This window comes from Chlorocebus sabaeus, chromosome 4 (assembly GCF_047675955.1).
Source record: "Chlorocebus sabaeus isolate Y175 chromosome 4, mChlSab1.0.hap1, whole genome shotgun sequence".
Classification (NCBI taxonomy): domain Eukaryota; kingdom Metazoa; phylum Chordata; class Mammalia; order Primates; family Cercopithecidae; genus Chlorocebus; species Chlorocebus sabaeus.
Window position 1 is genome coordinate 50,319,438 of NC_132907.1, and position 16,166 is coordinate 50,335,603.

General features: G+C 39.3%; 1 long non-coding RNA gene across 1 annotated transcript in view; it reads right to left on the reverse strand.

Annotated features, from left to right (window-relative positions):
* Positions 1 to 201: 201 nt before the first annotated feature.
* Positions 202 to 16,166, reverse strand: part of LOC140711514 (uncharacterized) — a 38,315-nt gene continuing 22,350 nt past the window's right edge. The window contains exon 3 of the long non-coding RNA XR_012092782.1: positions 202 to 1,817. This is a non-coding gene — a long non-coding RNA (uncharacterized lncRNA). The remainder of the gene's footprint in view (positions 1,818 to 16,166) is intronic.

The following is a 16,166-nucleotide window of genomic DNA, read 5'->3' on the forward strand; positions in this document are numbered from 1 at the left end:
ATTTCATTAAGGTCCATATTCCTACCTTTTTATGTGCAACATTAATGTTGTCAGTGCTCACACAGTGTGTCAAGGCTCTTTGCAATGTTTCATACCACTATATTAAGCTCAATGGGTAGGGTTCCATAGCAGGAGAGCTTGAGCATCTGAACTAGAGTAGACTCACAGTACAAGTAGACTCAAAAGCATATATGGCTCACAACAATAGAAGTGTATTTCTTGATTATGTGACAGTAAGAGGTGAGAGAACAGGGAGATGGATCTGCCATCTCTTACACTTTCAGTCACACAGAGACCCAGATTGGTGAAGTTTCTGCTGTTTCACCATGAGGCTTCCAAAGTTCCCTGGGAGAAGATTTTATTATAGGCAGCAGAAAAAAAGAGAAAAGATCACAGAGGAGCACTTTCATGAGCCAGATCTTGAATAGTAACATCACTTCTTACAATATTCCACTGGATAGAGCCGAGTCACCCTGGTAATGCCTAATGACAAGGAGAGCTGAGAAAGGTAATACTTATCTGAGAAGTCACTTTTCAGTAGCAATTCATGAATTTTTGCTGGATAATTGGCTCTGCCTGCCACAGCCCATACATATTTCAGAATATAGTGGAATACCTTTTCCAGATCACATGCAGAGCTCTTCATGTCCTCAGGATCTCCACATGCTTCTAAGGTAGGTACATTGGGATCGGTTTCAGGACTTGGTACCACACCATACTCAGAATTACCATTTCATTCCTACATCAGTCTCAGATTCAGAAGTTGCTGAATCTGCAAACTTCTGCAAGAGTTCAAGGTTCTTTCTGCATCCTGGCTTGCAAAGGCTTCTGTTGAACCATAAGTTACATCTGTAACATTTTGGATCAGTACAGGTTTTTTTTGTTTTTTGTTTTTTACCTTCAAGGAAACTCTTCAACCCTCAACAAAAAGTCACTGGGAGAAAAATAGAGATTTTCTGGTGACAGTGTTGCTCAAAACTATCTACCAGTGATACCCATACCACAGCTCCAACCCTTCTCAGATCCTTGTAAGGAATCTGAATTAAGCCAGAATATTGGTTGGAATTTATGAAGCCATAGGGGCTAAAGAAAGAATTCCAGATAAGAGATAAGACTTCAGTAAAGACTGACAGGAATTCATTCATCAAACTTTCATTCATTCATTAAATATAGATAGCTCTCTGAGGTTTACAGAAAGAAAATGGCTTTTTGATGTATAAACAAGTGTAATATTGTTTACATTAACTATAAACTGCCTTATGGTAGGAGCTATTTGTTATTCTGTTAGTAATCTTCACAAAGTTGATTCTAAATCCTATTTCACTAGAAATTTAAGAATACATCTTAAAGTTCAAAAATGGTTATTGGAGGTTTTTATATATGATTTCATTGATAAAGATCTTTTAAAATTAAGATCAGAAGTAAGATTAGAATAAATGCAGAAAGAGTATAGGTATTTTCAAGATGAAGTCATAAAGCAACTAAAAATACAACTGAAAATAAGGTTAATATACTACAGAATTGTAATTACAGGCAAGTGTCCAATGTTCATGAATCTCAGTCTCCAGAAGACTGGCTAAGTAATGACATTTGAGAAAGTAAGCAGCAACTCTCCAATCCTTCTTTCTGACGGAAAGCTGGACAGGTCTAGCCTAGCTGGCTTGAGTTTGAGGGGCCGCCTCGGAAGGTAGAAGTGCTTCTTGCTTGCGTCTGTGGTGCGTGGTGCCAGAGTCCAAATACAAAATTTCGTTCCAAGAAGAGATGCCAAGAGCCAATTTGCAGAAATGTGTCCAAATGTGCTGTCAAACCAAAGAAACCTGAAAGTCAAAGCCAAGACAACCAATAATCCAGGGAAGTCAACACCGAGAAACAATGGGTCAGAACTGGGCAATAACCAGGATCAGATGACTTGGGCAATCATTGTTCTAGGTAGGATATAAGGTAAAAAAAAAAAGCAAGTATATATCTAATAAGCCGTAGAACAGGGCAGACAGTGAGAAAACTGGTTTCTAAAAAATAGCTAGGATAGAAATTAATTCTACCACATATTTTTAGGAATGTGAAATAAGTGGTAACAAATGTAACTTGAGTTGAAAAAAGCTGATAGATCTTGGGTCTTCCTAAACATATTCTTTATTGACTTGATTTTCAAATAGAGTTTTCAATTTTGACCAATAAAGTAATTTGTGTAGAATAAGACGTTATTGACAGAAGATTTGTATAAAATATTAGAACCCTAAAAGGATGCACTCATTCAGTAATCTCCTCTTGAAACAATTTAATTGCTTATAATCCAGAAAAAAAAAAAAAAAAAAAAAAAAAGCAGGGGCCTAAAGGTGAAGGTTTGATTAGACAGAAATTTAATGGCCATATAGTTTGAGTGTAACTTAGACTGGGTGCCCCTGAAACAAATTCAGACCCAAGAATCCATCTGCAAGTGATTTCTGAAGAAAGAGCTCCCAGGGTAAGGGAGTGAGACAAGCAGGAAAGGGAGGGGAACAACCCAAACAAGAATGCAATTGCAGGCAAAGCCTCCTGCCCTAGGGGATAGCTGCAACTCGATTCCACCAGGGTTCTCTGCAGTCTAGAATGTATGTCAGAGTTATTCTGCCCCAGTGCAAGAGAGCTGGCCTTCATATTTTTGCATTGCACTAGACCTTCATTAGTTAAGAGTTACCCTATGTGGAGGTCCTGTTTTGAGCAGTCATAGGTACAGGTTGCTGGAAGCAAAAATGCAGTAAACTTAGGGTCAGAGCTCCATGAAATAGTAAAAAGTATCAGAGGGAAGCTGGACAGAAGATTGGTAACTGTGGTGGTGTTAGAAGTGATTTTAATTTGCATATGTGTCTCACTCCTTTTGGGCTGCTATAATGAAATACTTTAGGCTGAGCAACTTATAAACAACAGAAATGTATTACTCACATTTCTGGAGGCTGCGAAGTCCAAAATCAAGATGCCAATAAATCTGGTGTTTAGTAAGGGCTCACTCATTACTTAATAGATGGTGCCTTGTTGCTGAGTCCTTACATAGCAGAGGCACAGGGAGTTCCTTTGAAACCTCTTTTTAGTTGGGGTACTAACCCATTCATGAGGATGAAGCTCTCAGGCCTTAATCACTTCCTAAAGGCTCACCTTCTTACTACTATCACATTGGGTATTAAGCTCCAGTATATGAATTTTGGGGGACACCAATATTCAGACCATAGCAGTATATAAACTGTTCTATTAAAAATACATTCTACATAATCATATGATTAAATATTCTTTTATAGGAAAATAGTATTTTACTAAAACGGTTATGAGAGGATATTTAAGTCAACTACAACAAAAATTGGAAATCAGTTTACTTCTCAATCATAAGCAAAATAAACCCATAAACCAAGAGATATAATAAAAATACAAATAGGAAATGTAATAAAAGTGATCTGGGATGATGGTAAGTTGACCTAGTAACATAATTTTATAATGGCTGAACAGAGTGTAAATTCATGCATCACCATAAGACATAATAATTAGATTGAAAGGTAAATTATGAGAAAATATATAAGGTATACTGGAATGGTAATTGCATTATGATAAAATGTATTATTAATGAAAATATGGCATAAATATGATTTGACATTTGAAATAAAAAAGCTTTTAAAATGTGATGTAAAATCTTTGAGACATTCAGAAAGCATTTGACAGATGAGTTATAGAGTGGGAGTTAAACTCAGCTGTATCTGTTAATGGTTAAACAAAATCTAAATATGAACATAATGATATCGAATGATACTCCCAACACAAAATTATCAGGTATATAGGTAAATTTTTTACAAAAAAATTGAATATGCCTTTATTAAAAAATGAATTTTCTCCGATAAGTATTTATTCAAAAGCAATATGTGTTTCCTAATATAACTGAAGCAATGCAAGTATAGAGAAAGAAAAATAATCTAAATCTAAAGCACAAATCCTCCATTTCTATTTCCTCAACTAACCAATTTTAAATTGTTAGTTGTTTGTTCTTAACATCTTTACCCATATTTATATGTACATGTGAAATGTATATAAGATTTATTTTTGTTCATTTAAAACAGTAACATTACACACAATATTTTTTACTTTCCCTTGCCCACTTAACAATATTACATGACCTGGGGGCGGAGCAAGATGGCCGAATAGGAACAGCTCCAGTCTCCAACTCCCAGCGCGAGCGACACAGAAGACCGGTGATTTCTGCATTTTCAACTGAGGTACTGGGTTCATCTCACTGGGGAGTGCCAGACGATCGGTGCTGGTCAGCTGCTGCAGCCCGACCAGCCAGAGCTGAAGCAGGGCGAGGCATTGCCTCACCTGGAAGCGCAAGGGGGAAGGGAATCCCTTTTCCTAGCCAGGGGAACTGAGACACACAACACCCGGAAAATCGGGTAACTCCCACCCCAATACTGCTTTAAGCAAACAGGCACACCAGGAGATCATATCCCACACCTGGCCGGGAGGGTCCCACACCCACGGAGCCTCCCTCATTGCTAGCACAGCAGTCTGTGATCTACCAGCAAGGCAGCAGCGAGGCTGGGGGAGGGGCGCCCGCCATTGCTGAGGCTTAAGTAGGTAAACAAAGCTGCTGGGAAGCTGGAACTGGGTGGAGCTCACAGCAGCTCAGGGAAACCTGCCTGTCTCTGTAGACTCCACCTCTGGGGACAGGGCACAGTAAACAATAACAAAGGAAGCAGAAAGCTCTGCAGACGCAAAGGACTCTGTCTGACAGCTTTGAAGAGAGCAGTGGATCTCCCAACACGGAGGTTGAGATCTGAGAAGGGACAGACTCCCTGCTCAAGTGGGTCCCTGACCCCTGAGTAGCCTAACAGGGAGACATCCCCCACTAGGGGCAGTCTGACACCCCACACCTCACAGGGTGGAGTACACCCCTGAGAGGAAGCTTCCAAAGCAAGAATCAGACAGGTACACTCGCTGTTCAGAAATATTCTATCTTCTGCAGCCTCTGCTGCTGATACCCAGGCAAACAGGGTCTGGAGTGGACCTCAAGCAATCTCCTACAGCTATAACCTACAGCTGAGGATCCTGACTGTTAGAAGGAAAGCTATCAAACAGGAAGGACACCTACACCAAAACCCCATCAGTACATCACCATCATCAAAGACCAGAGGCAGATAAAACCACAAAGATGGGGAAAAAGCAGGGCAGAAAAGCTGGAAATTCAAAAAATAAGAGCACATCTCCCCCGGCAAAGGAGCGCAGCTCATCGCCAGCAATGGATCAAAGCTGGACGGAGAATGACTTTGACGACATGAGAGAAGAAGGCTTCAGTCCATCAAATTTCTCAGAGCTAAAGGAGGAATTACGTACCCAGCGCAAAGAAACTAAAAATCTTGAAAACAAAGTGGAAGAATTGATGGCTAGAGTAATTAATGCAGAGAAGCTCACAAACGAAATGAAAGAGACGAAAACCATGGCACGAGAAATACGTGACAAATGCACAAGCTTCAGTAACCGACTCGATCAACTGGAAGAAAGAATGTCAGCGATGGAGGATCAAATGAATGAAATGAAGCGAGAAGAGAAACCAAAAGAAAAAAGAAGAAAAAGAAATGAACAAAGCCTGCAAGAAGTATGGGATTATGTAAAAAGACCAAATCTACGTCTGATTGGGGTGCCCGAAAGTGAGGGGGAAAATGGAACCAAGTTGGAAAACACTCTTCAGGATATCATCCAGGAGAACTTCCCCAACCTAGTAGGGCAGGCCAACATTCAAATCCAGGAAATACAGAGAACGCCACAAAGATACTCCTCGAGAAGAGCAACTCCAAGACACATAATTGCCAGATTCACCAAAGTTGAAATGAAGGAAAAAATCTTAAGGGCAGCCAGAGAGAAAGGTCGGGTTACCCACAAAGGGAAGCCCATCGGACTAACAGCAGATCTCTCGGCAGAAACTCTTCAAGCCAGAAGAGAGTGGGGGCCAATATTCAACATTCTTAAAGAAAAGAATTTTAAACCCAGAATTTTATATCCAGCCAAACTAAGTTTCATAAGTGAAGGAGAAATAAAATCCTTTACAGATAAGCAAATGCTTAGAGATTTTGTCACCACTAGGCCTGCCTTACAAGAGACCCTGAAGGAAGCACTAAACATGGAAAGGAACAACCGGTACCAGCCATTGCAAAAACATGCTAAAATGTAAAGACTGTCAAGGCTAGGAAGAAACTGCATCAACTAACGAGCAAAATAACCAGTTAATATCATAATGGCAGGATCAAGTTCACACATAACAATCTTAACCTTAAATGTAAATGGACTAAATGCTCCAATTAAAAGACACAGACTGGCAAACTGGATAAAGAGTCAAGACCCATCAGTCTGCTATATTCAGGAGACCCATCTCACACGCAGAGACATACATAGGCTCAAAATAAAGGGATGGAGGAAGATTTACCAAGCAAATGGAGAACAAAAAAAAGCAGGGGTTGCAATACTAGTCTCTGATAAAACAGACTTTAAACCATCAAAGATCAAAAGAGACAAAGAAGGCCATTACATAATGGTAAAGGGATCAATTCAACAGGAAGAGCTAACTATCCTAAATATATATGCACCCAATACAGGAGCACCCAGATTCATAAAGCAAGTCCTTAGAGACTTACAAAGAGACTTAGACTCCCATACAATAATAATGGGAGACTTCAACACTCCACTGTCAACATTAGACAGATCAACGAGACAGAAAGTTAACAAGGATATCCAGGAATTGAACTCATCTCTGCAGCAAGCAGACCTAATAGACATCTATAGAACTCTCCACCCCAAATCAACAGAATATACATTCTTCTCAGCACCACATCGTACTTACTCCAAAATTGACCACGTAATTGGAAGTAAAGCACTCCTCAGCAAATGTACAAGAACAGAAATTATAACAAACTCTCTCTCAGACCACAGTGCAATCAAACTAGAACTCAGGACTAAGAAACTCAATCAAAACCGCTCAACTACATGGAAACTGAACAACCTGCTCCTGAATGACTACTGGGTACATAACGAAATGAAAGCAGAAATAAAGATGTTCTTTGAAACCAATGAGAACAAAGATACAACATACCAGAATCTCTGGGACACATTTAAAGCAGTGTGTAGAGGGAAATTTATAGCACTAAATGCCCACAAGAGAAAGCAGGAAAGATCTAAAATTGACACTCTAACATCGCAATTAAAAGAACTAGAGAAGCAAGAGCAAACACATTCGAAAGCTAGCAGAAGGCAAGAAATAACTAAGATCAGAGCAGAACTGAAGGAGATAGAGACACAAAAAACCCTCCAAAAAATCAATGAATCCAGGAGTTGGTTTTTTGAAAAGATCAACAAAATTGACAGACCACTAGCAAGACTAATAAAGAAGAAAAGAGAGAAGAATCAAATCGACGCAATTAAAAATGATAAAGGGGATATCACCACCGACCCCACAGAAATACAAACTACCATCAGAGAATACTATAAACACCTCTACGCAAATAAACTGGAAAATCTAGAAGAAATGGATAATTTCCTGGACACTTACACTCTTCCAAGACTAAACCAGGAAGAAGTTGAATCCCTGAATAGACCAATAGCAGGCTCTGAAATTGAGGCAATAATTAATAGCCTACCAACCAAAAAAAGTCCAGGACCAGATGGATTCACAGCTGAATTCTACCAGAGGTACAAGGAGGAGCTGGTACCATTCCTTCTGAAACTATTCCAATCAATAGAAAAAGAGGGAATCCTCCCTAACTCATTTTATGAGGCCAACATCATCCTGATACCAAAGCCTGGCAGAGACACAACAAAAAAAGAGAATTTTAGACCAATATCCCTGATGAACATCGATGCAAAAATCCTCAATAAAATACTGGCAAACCGGATTCAGCAGCACATCAAAAAGCTTATCCACCATGATCAAGTGGGCTTCATCCCTGGGATGCAAGGCTGGTTCAACATTCGCAAATCAATAAACATAATCCAGCATATAAACAGAACCAAAGACAAGAACCACATCATTATCTCAATAGATGCAGAAAAGGCTTTTGACAAAATTCAACAGCCCTTCATGCTAAAAACGCTCAATAAATTCGGTATTGATGGAACGTACCTCAAAATCATAAGAGCTATTTATGACAAACCCACAGCCAATATCATACTGAATGGGCAAAAACTGGAAAAATTCCCTTTGAAAACTGGCACAAGACAGGGATGCCCTCTCTCACCACTCCTATTCAACATAGTGTTGGAAGTTCTGGCTAGGGCAATCAGGCAAGAGAAAGAAATCAAGGGGATTCAGTTAGGAAAAGAAGAAGTCAAATTGTCCCTGTTTGCAGACGACATGATTGTATATTTAGAAAACCCCATTGTCTCAGCCCAAAATCTCCTTAAGCTGATAAGCAACTTCAGCAAAGTCTCAGGATACAAAATTAATGTGCAAAAATCACAAGCATTCTTATACACCAGTGACAGTCAAACAGAGAGCCAAATCAGGAATGAACTTCCATTCACAATTGCTTCAAAGAGAATAAAATACCTAGGAATCCAACTTCCAAGGGATGTAAAGGACCTCTTCAAGGAGAACTACAAACCACTGCTCAGTGAAATAAAAGAGGACACAAACAAATGGAAGAACATACCATGCTCATGGATAGGAAGAATCAATATCGTGAAAATGGCCATACTGCCCAAGGTAATTTATAGATTCAATGCCATCCCCATCAAGCTACCAATGAGCTTCTTCACAGAATTGGAAAAAACTGCTTTAAAGTTCATATGGAACCAAAAAAGAGCCCGCATCTCCAAGACAATCCTAAGTCAAAAGAACAAAGCTGGAGGCATCACGCTACCTGACTTCAAACTATACTACAAGGCTACAGTAACCAAAACAGCATGGTAATGGTACCAAAACAGAGATATAGACCAATGGAACAGAACAGAGTCCTCAGAAATAATACCACACATCTACAGCCATCTGATCTTTGACAAACCTGAGAGAAACAAGAAATGGGGAAAGGATTCCCTATTTAATAAATGGTGCTGGGAAAATTGGCTAGCCATAAGTAGAAAGCTGAAACTGGATCCTTTCCTTACTCCTTATACGAAAATTAGTTCAAGATGGATTAGAGACTTAAATGTTAGACCTAATACCATAAAAATCCTAGAGGAAAACCTAGGTAGTACCATTGAGGACATAGGCATGGGCAAAGACTTCATGTCTAAAACACCAAAAGCAACGGCAGCAAAAGCCAAAATTGACAAATGGGATCTCATTAAACTAAAGAGCTTCTGCACAGCAAAAGAAACTACCATCAGAGTGAACAGGCAACCTACAGAATGGGAGAAAATTTTTGCAATCTACTCATCTGACAAAGGGCTAATATCCAGAACCTACAAAGAACTCAAACAAATTTACAAGAAAAAAACAAACAACCCCATCCAAAAGTGGGCAAAGGATATGAACAGACATTTCTCAAAAGAAGACATTCATACAGCCAACAGACACATGAAAAAATGCTCATCATCACTGGCCATCAGAGAAATGCAAATCAAAACCACAATGAGATACCATCTCACACCAGTTAGAATGGCGATCATTCAAAAGTCAGGAAACAACAGGTGCTGGAGAGGATGTGGAGAAATAGGAACACTTTTACACTGTTGGTGGGATTGTAAACTAGTTCAACCATTATGGAAAACAGTATGGCGATTCCTCAAGGATCTAGAACTAGATGTACCATATGACCCAGCCATCCCATTACTAGGTATATACCCAAAGGATTATAAATTATGCTGCTATAAAGACACATGCACACGTATGTTTATTGCAGCACTATTCACAATAGCAAAGACTTGGAATCAACCCAAATGTCCATCAGTGACAGATTGGATTAAGAAAATGTGGCACATATACACCATGGAATACTATGCAGCCATAAAAAAGGATGAGTTTGTGTCCTTTGTAGGGACATGGATGCAGCTGGAAACCATCATTCTCAGCAAACTATCACAAGAACAGAAAACCAAACACCGCATGTTCTCACTCATAGGCGGGAACTGAACAATGAGACCACTTGGACTCGGGAAGGGGAACATCACACACCGGGGCCTATCATGGGGAGGGGGGAGGGGGGAGGGATTGCATTGGGAGTTATACCTGATGTAAATGACGAGTTGATGGGTGCAGCACACCAACATGGCACAAGTGTACATATGTAACAAACCTGCACGTTGTGCACATGTACCCTACAACTTAAAGTATAATAATAAATAAATTAAAAAAAATATATATTACCTGACCATCCTTCCAGATAAATACACATACATTTACTGGATTTTCAAATAAGAGAAAAAATTTTAATATTAGGGATGACCCAAAATGTATAAAATTATTTCTCTGTGAATGATGAATATTAAATATGAGGCTTTTTCTATGTCACTATAAACATTGATACACTAATAAATTTTGTACCTATGTCCTTGTATGCCAGTGTTTTGTTTCCAAAGGATAGATTCCCAGAAGTGGAACATCTTGGTCAAAGAGTATGTATATTTTTATAATGTAAAAGTTAAAAATAAATTCAGTTGATGATCTTTTCTTTTATTTCACTAAGAACATAAGAAGTAATCAAAAGGGAAGACTCTCACAAGCTACCTGAGACAAATTTGCCACTTGACAAATTTGTATTTGTGTACGTATATGTATATCATCTATATCATATACCATGTTCTCTCACCCATGGTAAAATTAACTGTTTATTACCCTAAATGTAATCCCTTCATCGATACACCATATTTCATCCTCTCTTGCCGACTCAAAGGCAGTTTCACTCCAGCACTTCTCCCCTTTTCTTCTGTATCTTACACAAACTCAATATTTCCACTTTCTCAAGGCAAAAAATCTTGGTTCTGTCCTCGACTATTCTTTCTCTCATGCTGAACATACAACATATCAGCAAATCAGGTTGATTATACTCTAAGATGTAACCAGGATACAATCACATTTCACCACTTTTTTTTTTTTTAAATTTATTTATTATTATTAAACTTCAAGTTGTAGGGTACATGTGCACAATGTGCAGGTTTGCTACATATGTATACTTGTGCCATGTTGGTGTGCTGCACCCATCAACCCATCATTTACATAAGGTATAACTCCCAATGCAATCCCTCCCCCCACCCCCCTCCCCATGATAGGCCCCGGTGTGTGATGTTCCCCTTCCCGAGTCCAAGTGATCTCATTGTTCAGTACCCGCCTATGAGTGAGAACATGTGGTGTTTCGTTTTCTGTTCTTGTGATAGTTTGCTAAGAATGATGGTTTCCAGCTGCATCCATGTCCCTACAAAGGACACAAACTCATCCTTTTTTATGGCTGCATAGTATTCCATGGTGTATATGTGCCACATTTTCTTAATCCAATCTGTCTCTGATGGACATTTGGGTTGATTCCAAGTCTTTGCTATTGTGAATAGTGCTGCAATAAACATACGTGTGCATGTGTCTTTATAGCAGCATAATTTATAATCCTTTGGGTATATACCTAGTAATGGGATGGCTGGGTCATATGGTACATCTAGTTCTAGATCCTTGAGGAATCGCCATACTGTTTTCCATAATGGTTGAACTAGTTTACAATCCCACCAACAGTGTAAAAGTGTTCCTATTTCTCCACATCCTCTCCAGCACCTGTTGTTTCCTGACTTTTGAATGATCGCCATTCTAACTGGTGTGAGATGGTATCTCATTGTGGTTTTGATTTGCATTTCTCTGATGGCCAGTGATGATGAGCATTTTTTCATGTGTCTGTTGGCTGTATGAATGTCTTCTTTTGAGAAATGTCTGTTCATATCCTTTGCCCACTTTTGGATGGGGTTGTTTGTTTTTTTCTTGTAAATTTGTTTGAGTTCTTTGTAGGTTCTGGATATTAGCCCTTTGTCAGATGAGTAGATTGCAAAAATTTTCTCCCATTCTGTAGGTTGCCTGTTCACTCTGATGGTAGTTTCTTTTGCTGTGCAGAAGCTCTTTAGTTTAATGAGATCCCATTTGTCAATTTTGGCTTTTGCTGCCGTTGCTTTTGGTGTTTTAGACATGAAGTCTTTGCCCATGCCTATGTCCTCAATGGTACTACCTAGGTTTTCCTCTAGGATTTTTATGGTATTAGGTCTAACATTTAAGTCTCTAATCCATCTTGAATTAATTTTCGTATAAGGAGTAAGGAAAGGATCCAGTTTCAGCTTTCTACTTATGGCTAGCCAATTTTCCCAGCACCATTTATTAAATAGGGAATCCTTTCCCCATTTCTTGTTTCTCTCAGGTTTGTCAAAGATCAGATGGCTGTAGATGTGTGGTATTATTTCTGAGGACTCTGTTCTGTTCCATTGGTCTATATCTCTGTTTTGGTACCATTACCATGCTGTTTTGGTTACTGTAGCCTTGTAGTATAGTTTGAAGTCAGGTAGCGTGATGCCTCCAGCTTTGTTCTTTTGACTTAGGATTGTCTTGGAGATGCGGGCTCTTTTTTGGTTCCATATGAACTTTAAAGCAGTTTTTTCCAATTCTGTGAAGAAGCTCATTGGTAGCTTGATGGGGATGGCATTGAATCTATAAATTACCTTGGGCAGTATGGCCATTTTCACGATATTGATTCTTCCTATCCATGAGCATGGTATGTTCTTCCATTTGTTTGTGTCCTCTTTTATTTCACTGAGCAGTGGTTTGTAGTTCTCCTTGAAGAGGTCCTTTACATCCCTTGGAAGTTGGATTCCTAGGTATTTTATTCTCTTTGAAGCAATTGTGAATGGAAGTTCATTCCTGATTTGGCTCTCTGTTTGACTGTCACTGGTGTATAAGAATGCTTGTGATTTTTGCACATTAATTTTGTATCCTGAGACTTTGCTGAAGTTGCTTATCAGCTTAAGGAGATTTTGGGCTGAGACAATGGGGTTTTCTAAATATACAATCATGTCGTCTGCAAACAGGGACAATTTGACTTCTTCTTTTCCTAACTGAATCCCCTTGATTTCTTTCTCTTGCCTGATTGCCCTAGCCAGAACTTCCAACACTATGTTGAATAGGAGTGGTGAGAGAGGGCATCCCTGTCTTGTGCCAGTTTTCAAAGGGAATTTTTCCAGTTTTTGCCCATTCAGTATGATATTGGCTGTGGGTTTGTCATAAATAGCTCTTATGATTTTGAGGTACGTTCCATCAATACCGAATTTATTGAGCGTTTTTAGCATGAAGGGCTGTTGAATTTTGTCAAAAGCCTTTTCTGCATCTATTGAGATAATGATGTGGTTCTTGTCTTTGGTTCTGTTTATATGCTGGATTATGTTTATTGATTTGCGAATGTTGAACCAGCCTTGCATCCCAGGGATGAAGCCCACTTGATCATGGTGGATAAGCTTTTTGATGTGCTGCTGAATCCGGTTTGCCAGTATTTTATTGAGGATTTTTGCATCGATGTTCATCAGGGATATTGGTCTAAAATTCTCTTTTTTTGTTGTGTCTCTGCCAGGCTTTGGTATCAGGATGATGTTGGCCTCATAAAATGAGTTAGGGAGGATTCCCTCTTTTTCTATTGATTGGAATAGTTTCAGAAGGAATGGTACCAGCTCCTCCTTGTACCTCTGGTAGAATTCAGCTGTGAATCCATCTGGTCCTGGACTTTTTTTGGTTGGTAGGCTATTAATTATTGCCTCAATTTCAGAGCCTGCTATTGGTCTATTCAGGGATTCAACTTCTTCCTGGTTTAGTCTTGGAAGAGTGTAAGTGTCCAGGAAATTATCCATTTCTTCTAGATTTTCCAGTTTATTTGCGTAGAGGTGTTTATAGTATTCTCTGATGGTAGTTTGTATTTCTGTGGGGTCGGTGGTGATATCCCCTTTATCATTTTTAATTGCGTCGATTTGATTCTTCTCTCTTTTCTTCTTTATTAGTCTTGCTAGTGGTCTGTCAATTTTGTTGATCTTTTCAAAAAACCAACTCCTGGATTCATTGATTTTTTGGAGGGTTTTTTGTGTCTCTATCTCCTTCAGTTCTGCTCTGATCTTAGTTATTTCTTGCCTTCTGCTAGCTTTCGAATGTGTTTGCTCTTGCTTCTCTAGTTCTTTTAATTGCGATGTTAGAGTGTCAATTTTAGATCTTTCCTGCTTTCTCTTGTGGGCATTTAGTGCTATAAATTTCCCTCTACACACTGCTTTAAATGTGTCCCAGAGATTCTGGTATGTTGTATCTTTGTTCTCATTGGTTTCAAAGAACATCTTTATTTCTGCCTTCATTTCGTTATGTACCCAGTAGTCATTCAGGAGCAGGTTGTTCAGTTTCCATGTAGTTGAGCGGTTTTGATTGAGTTTCTTAGTCCTGAGTTCTAATTTGATTGCACTGTGGTCTGAGAGAGAGTTTGTTATGATTTCTGTTCTTGTACATTTGCTGAGGAGTGCTTTACTTCCAATTACATGGTCAATTTTGGAGTAAGTACGATGTGGTGCTGAGAAGAATGTATATTCTGTTGATTTGGGGTGGAGAGTTCTATAGATGTCTATTAGGTCTGCTTGCTGCAGAGATGAGTTCAATTCCTGGATATCCTTGTTAACTTTCTGTCTCGTTGATCTGTCTAATGTTGACAGTGGAGTGTTGAAGTCTCCCATTATTATTGTATGGGAGTCTAAGTCTCTTTGTAAGTCTCTAAGGACTTGCTTTATGAATCTGGGTGCTCCTGTATTGGGTGCATATATATTTAGGATAGTTAGCTCTTCCTGTTGAATTGATCCCTTTACCATTATGTAATGGCCTTCTTTGTCTCCTTTGATCTTTGATGGTTTAAAGTCTGTTTTATCAGAGACTAGTATTGCAACCTCCGCTTTTTTTTGTTCTCCATTTGCTTGGTAAATCTTCCTCCATCCCTTTATTTTGAGCCTATGTATGTCTCTGCACGTGAGATGGGTCTCCTGAATACAGCAGACTGATGGGTCTTGACTCTTTATCCAGTTTGCCAGTCTGTGTCTTTTAATTGGAGCATTTAGTCCATTTACATTTAAGGTTAAGATTGTTATGTGTGAACTTGATCCTGCCATTATGATATTAACTGGTTATTTTGCTCGTTAGTTGATGCAGTTTCTTCCTAGCCTTGACGGTCTTTACATTTTGGCATGTTTTTGCAATGGCTGGTACCGGTTGTTCCTTTCCATGTTTAGTGCTTCCTTCAGGGTCTCTTGTAAGGCAGGCCTAGTGGTGACAAAATCCCTAAGCATTTGCTTATCTGTAAAGGATTTTATTTCTCCTTCACTTATGAAACTTAGTTTGGCTGGATATAAAATCCTGGGTTTAAAATTCTTTTCTTTAAGAATGTTGAATATTGGCCCCCACTCTCTTCTGGCTTGAAGAGTTTCTGCCGAGAGATCTGCTGTTAATCTGATGGGCTTCCCTTTGTGGGTAACCCGACCTTTCTCTCTGGCTGCCCTTAAGATTTTTTCCTTCATTTCAACTTTGGTGAATCTGGCAATTATGTGTCTTGGAGTTGCTCTTCTCGAGGAGTATCTTTGTGGCGTTCTCTGTATTTCCTGGATTTGAATGTTGGCCTGCCCTACTAGGTTGGGGAAGTTCTCCTGGATGATATCCTGAAGAGTGTTTTCCAACTTGGTTCCATTTTCCCCCTCAGTTTCAGGCACCCCAATCAGACGTAGATTTGGTCTTTTTACATAATCCCATACTTCTTGCAGGCTTTGTTCATTTCTTTTTCTTCTTTTTTCTTTTGGTTTCTCTTCTCGCTTCATTTCATTCATTTGATCCTCCATCGCTGACATTCTTTCTTCCAGTTGATCGAGTCGGTTACTGAAGCTTGTGCATTTGTCACGTATTTCTCGTGCCATGGTTTTCGTCTCTTTCATTTCGTTTGTGAGCTTCTCTGCATTAATTACTCTAGCCATCAATTCTTCCACTTTGTTTTCAAGATTTTTAGTTTCTTTGCGCTGGGTACGTAATTCCTCCTTTAGCTCTGAGAAATTTGATGGACTGAAGCCTTCTTCTCTCATGTCGTCAAAGTCATTCTCCGTCCAGCTTTGATCCATTGCTGGCGATGAGCTGCGCTCCTTTGCCGGGGGAGATGTGCTCTTATTTTTTGAATTTCCAGCTTTTCTGCCCTGCTTTTTCCCCA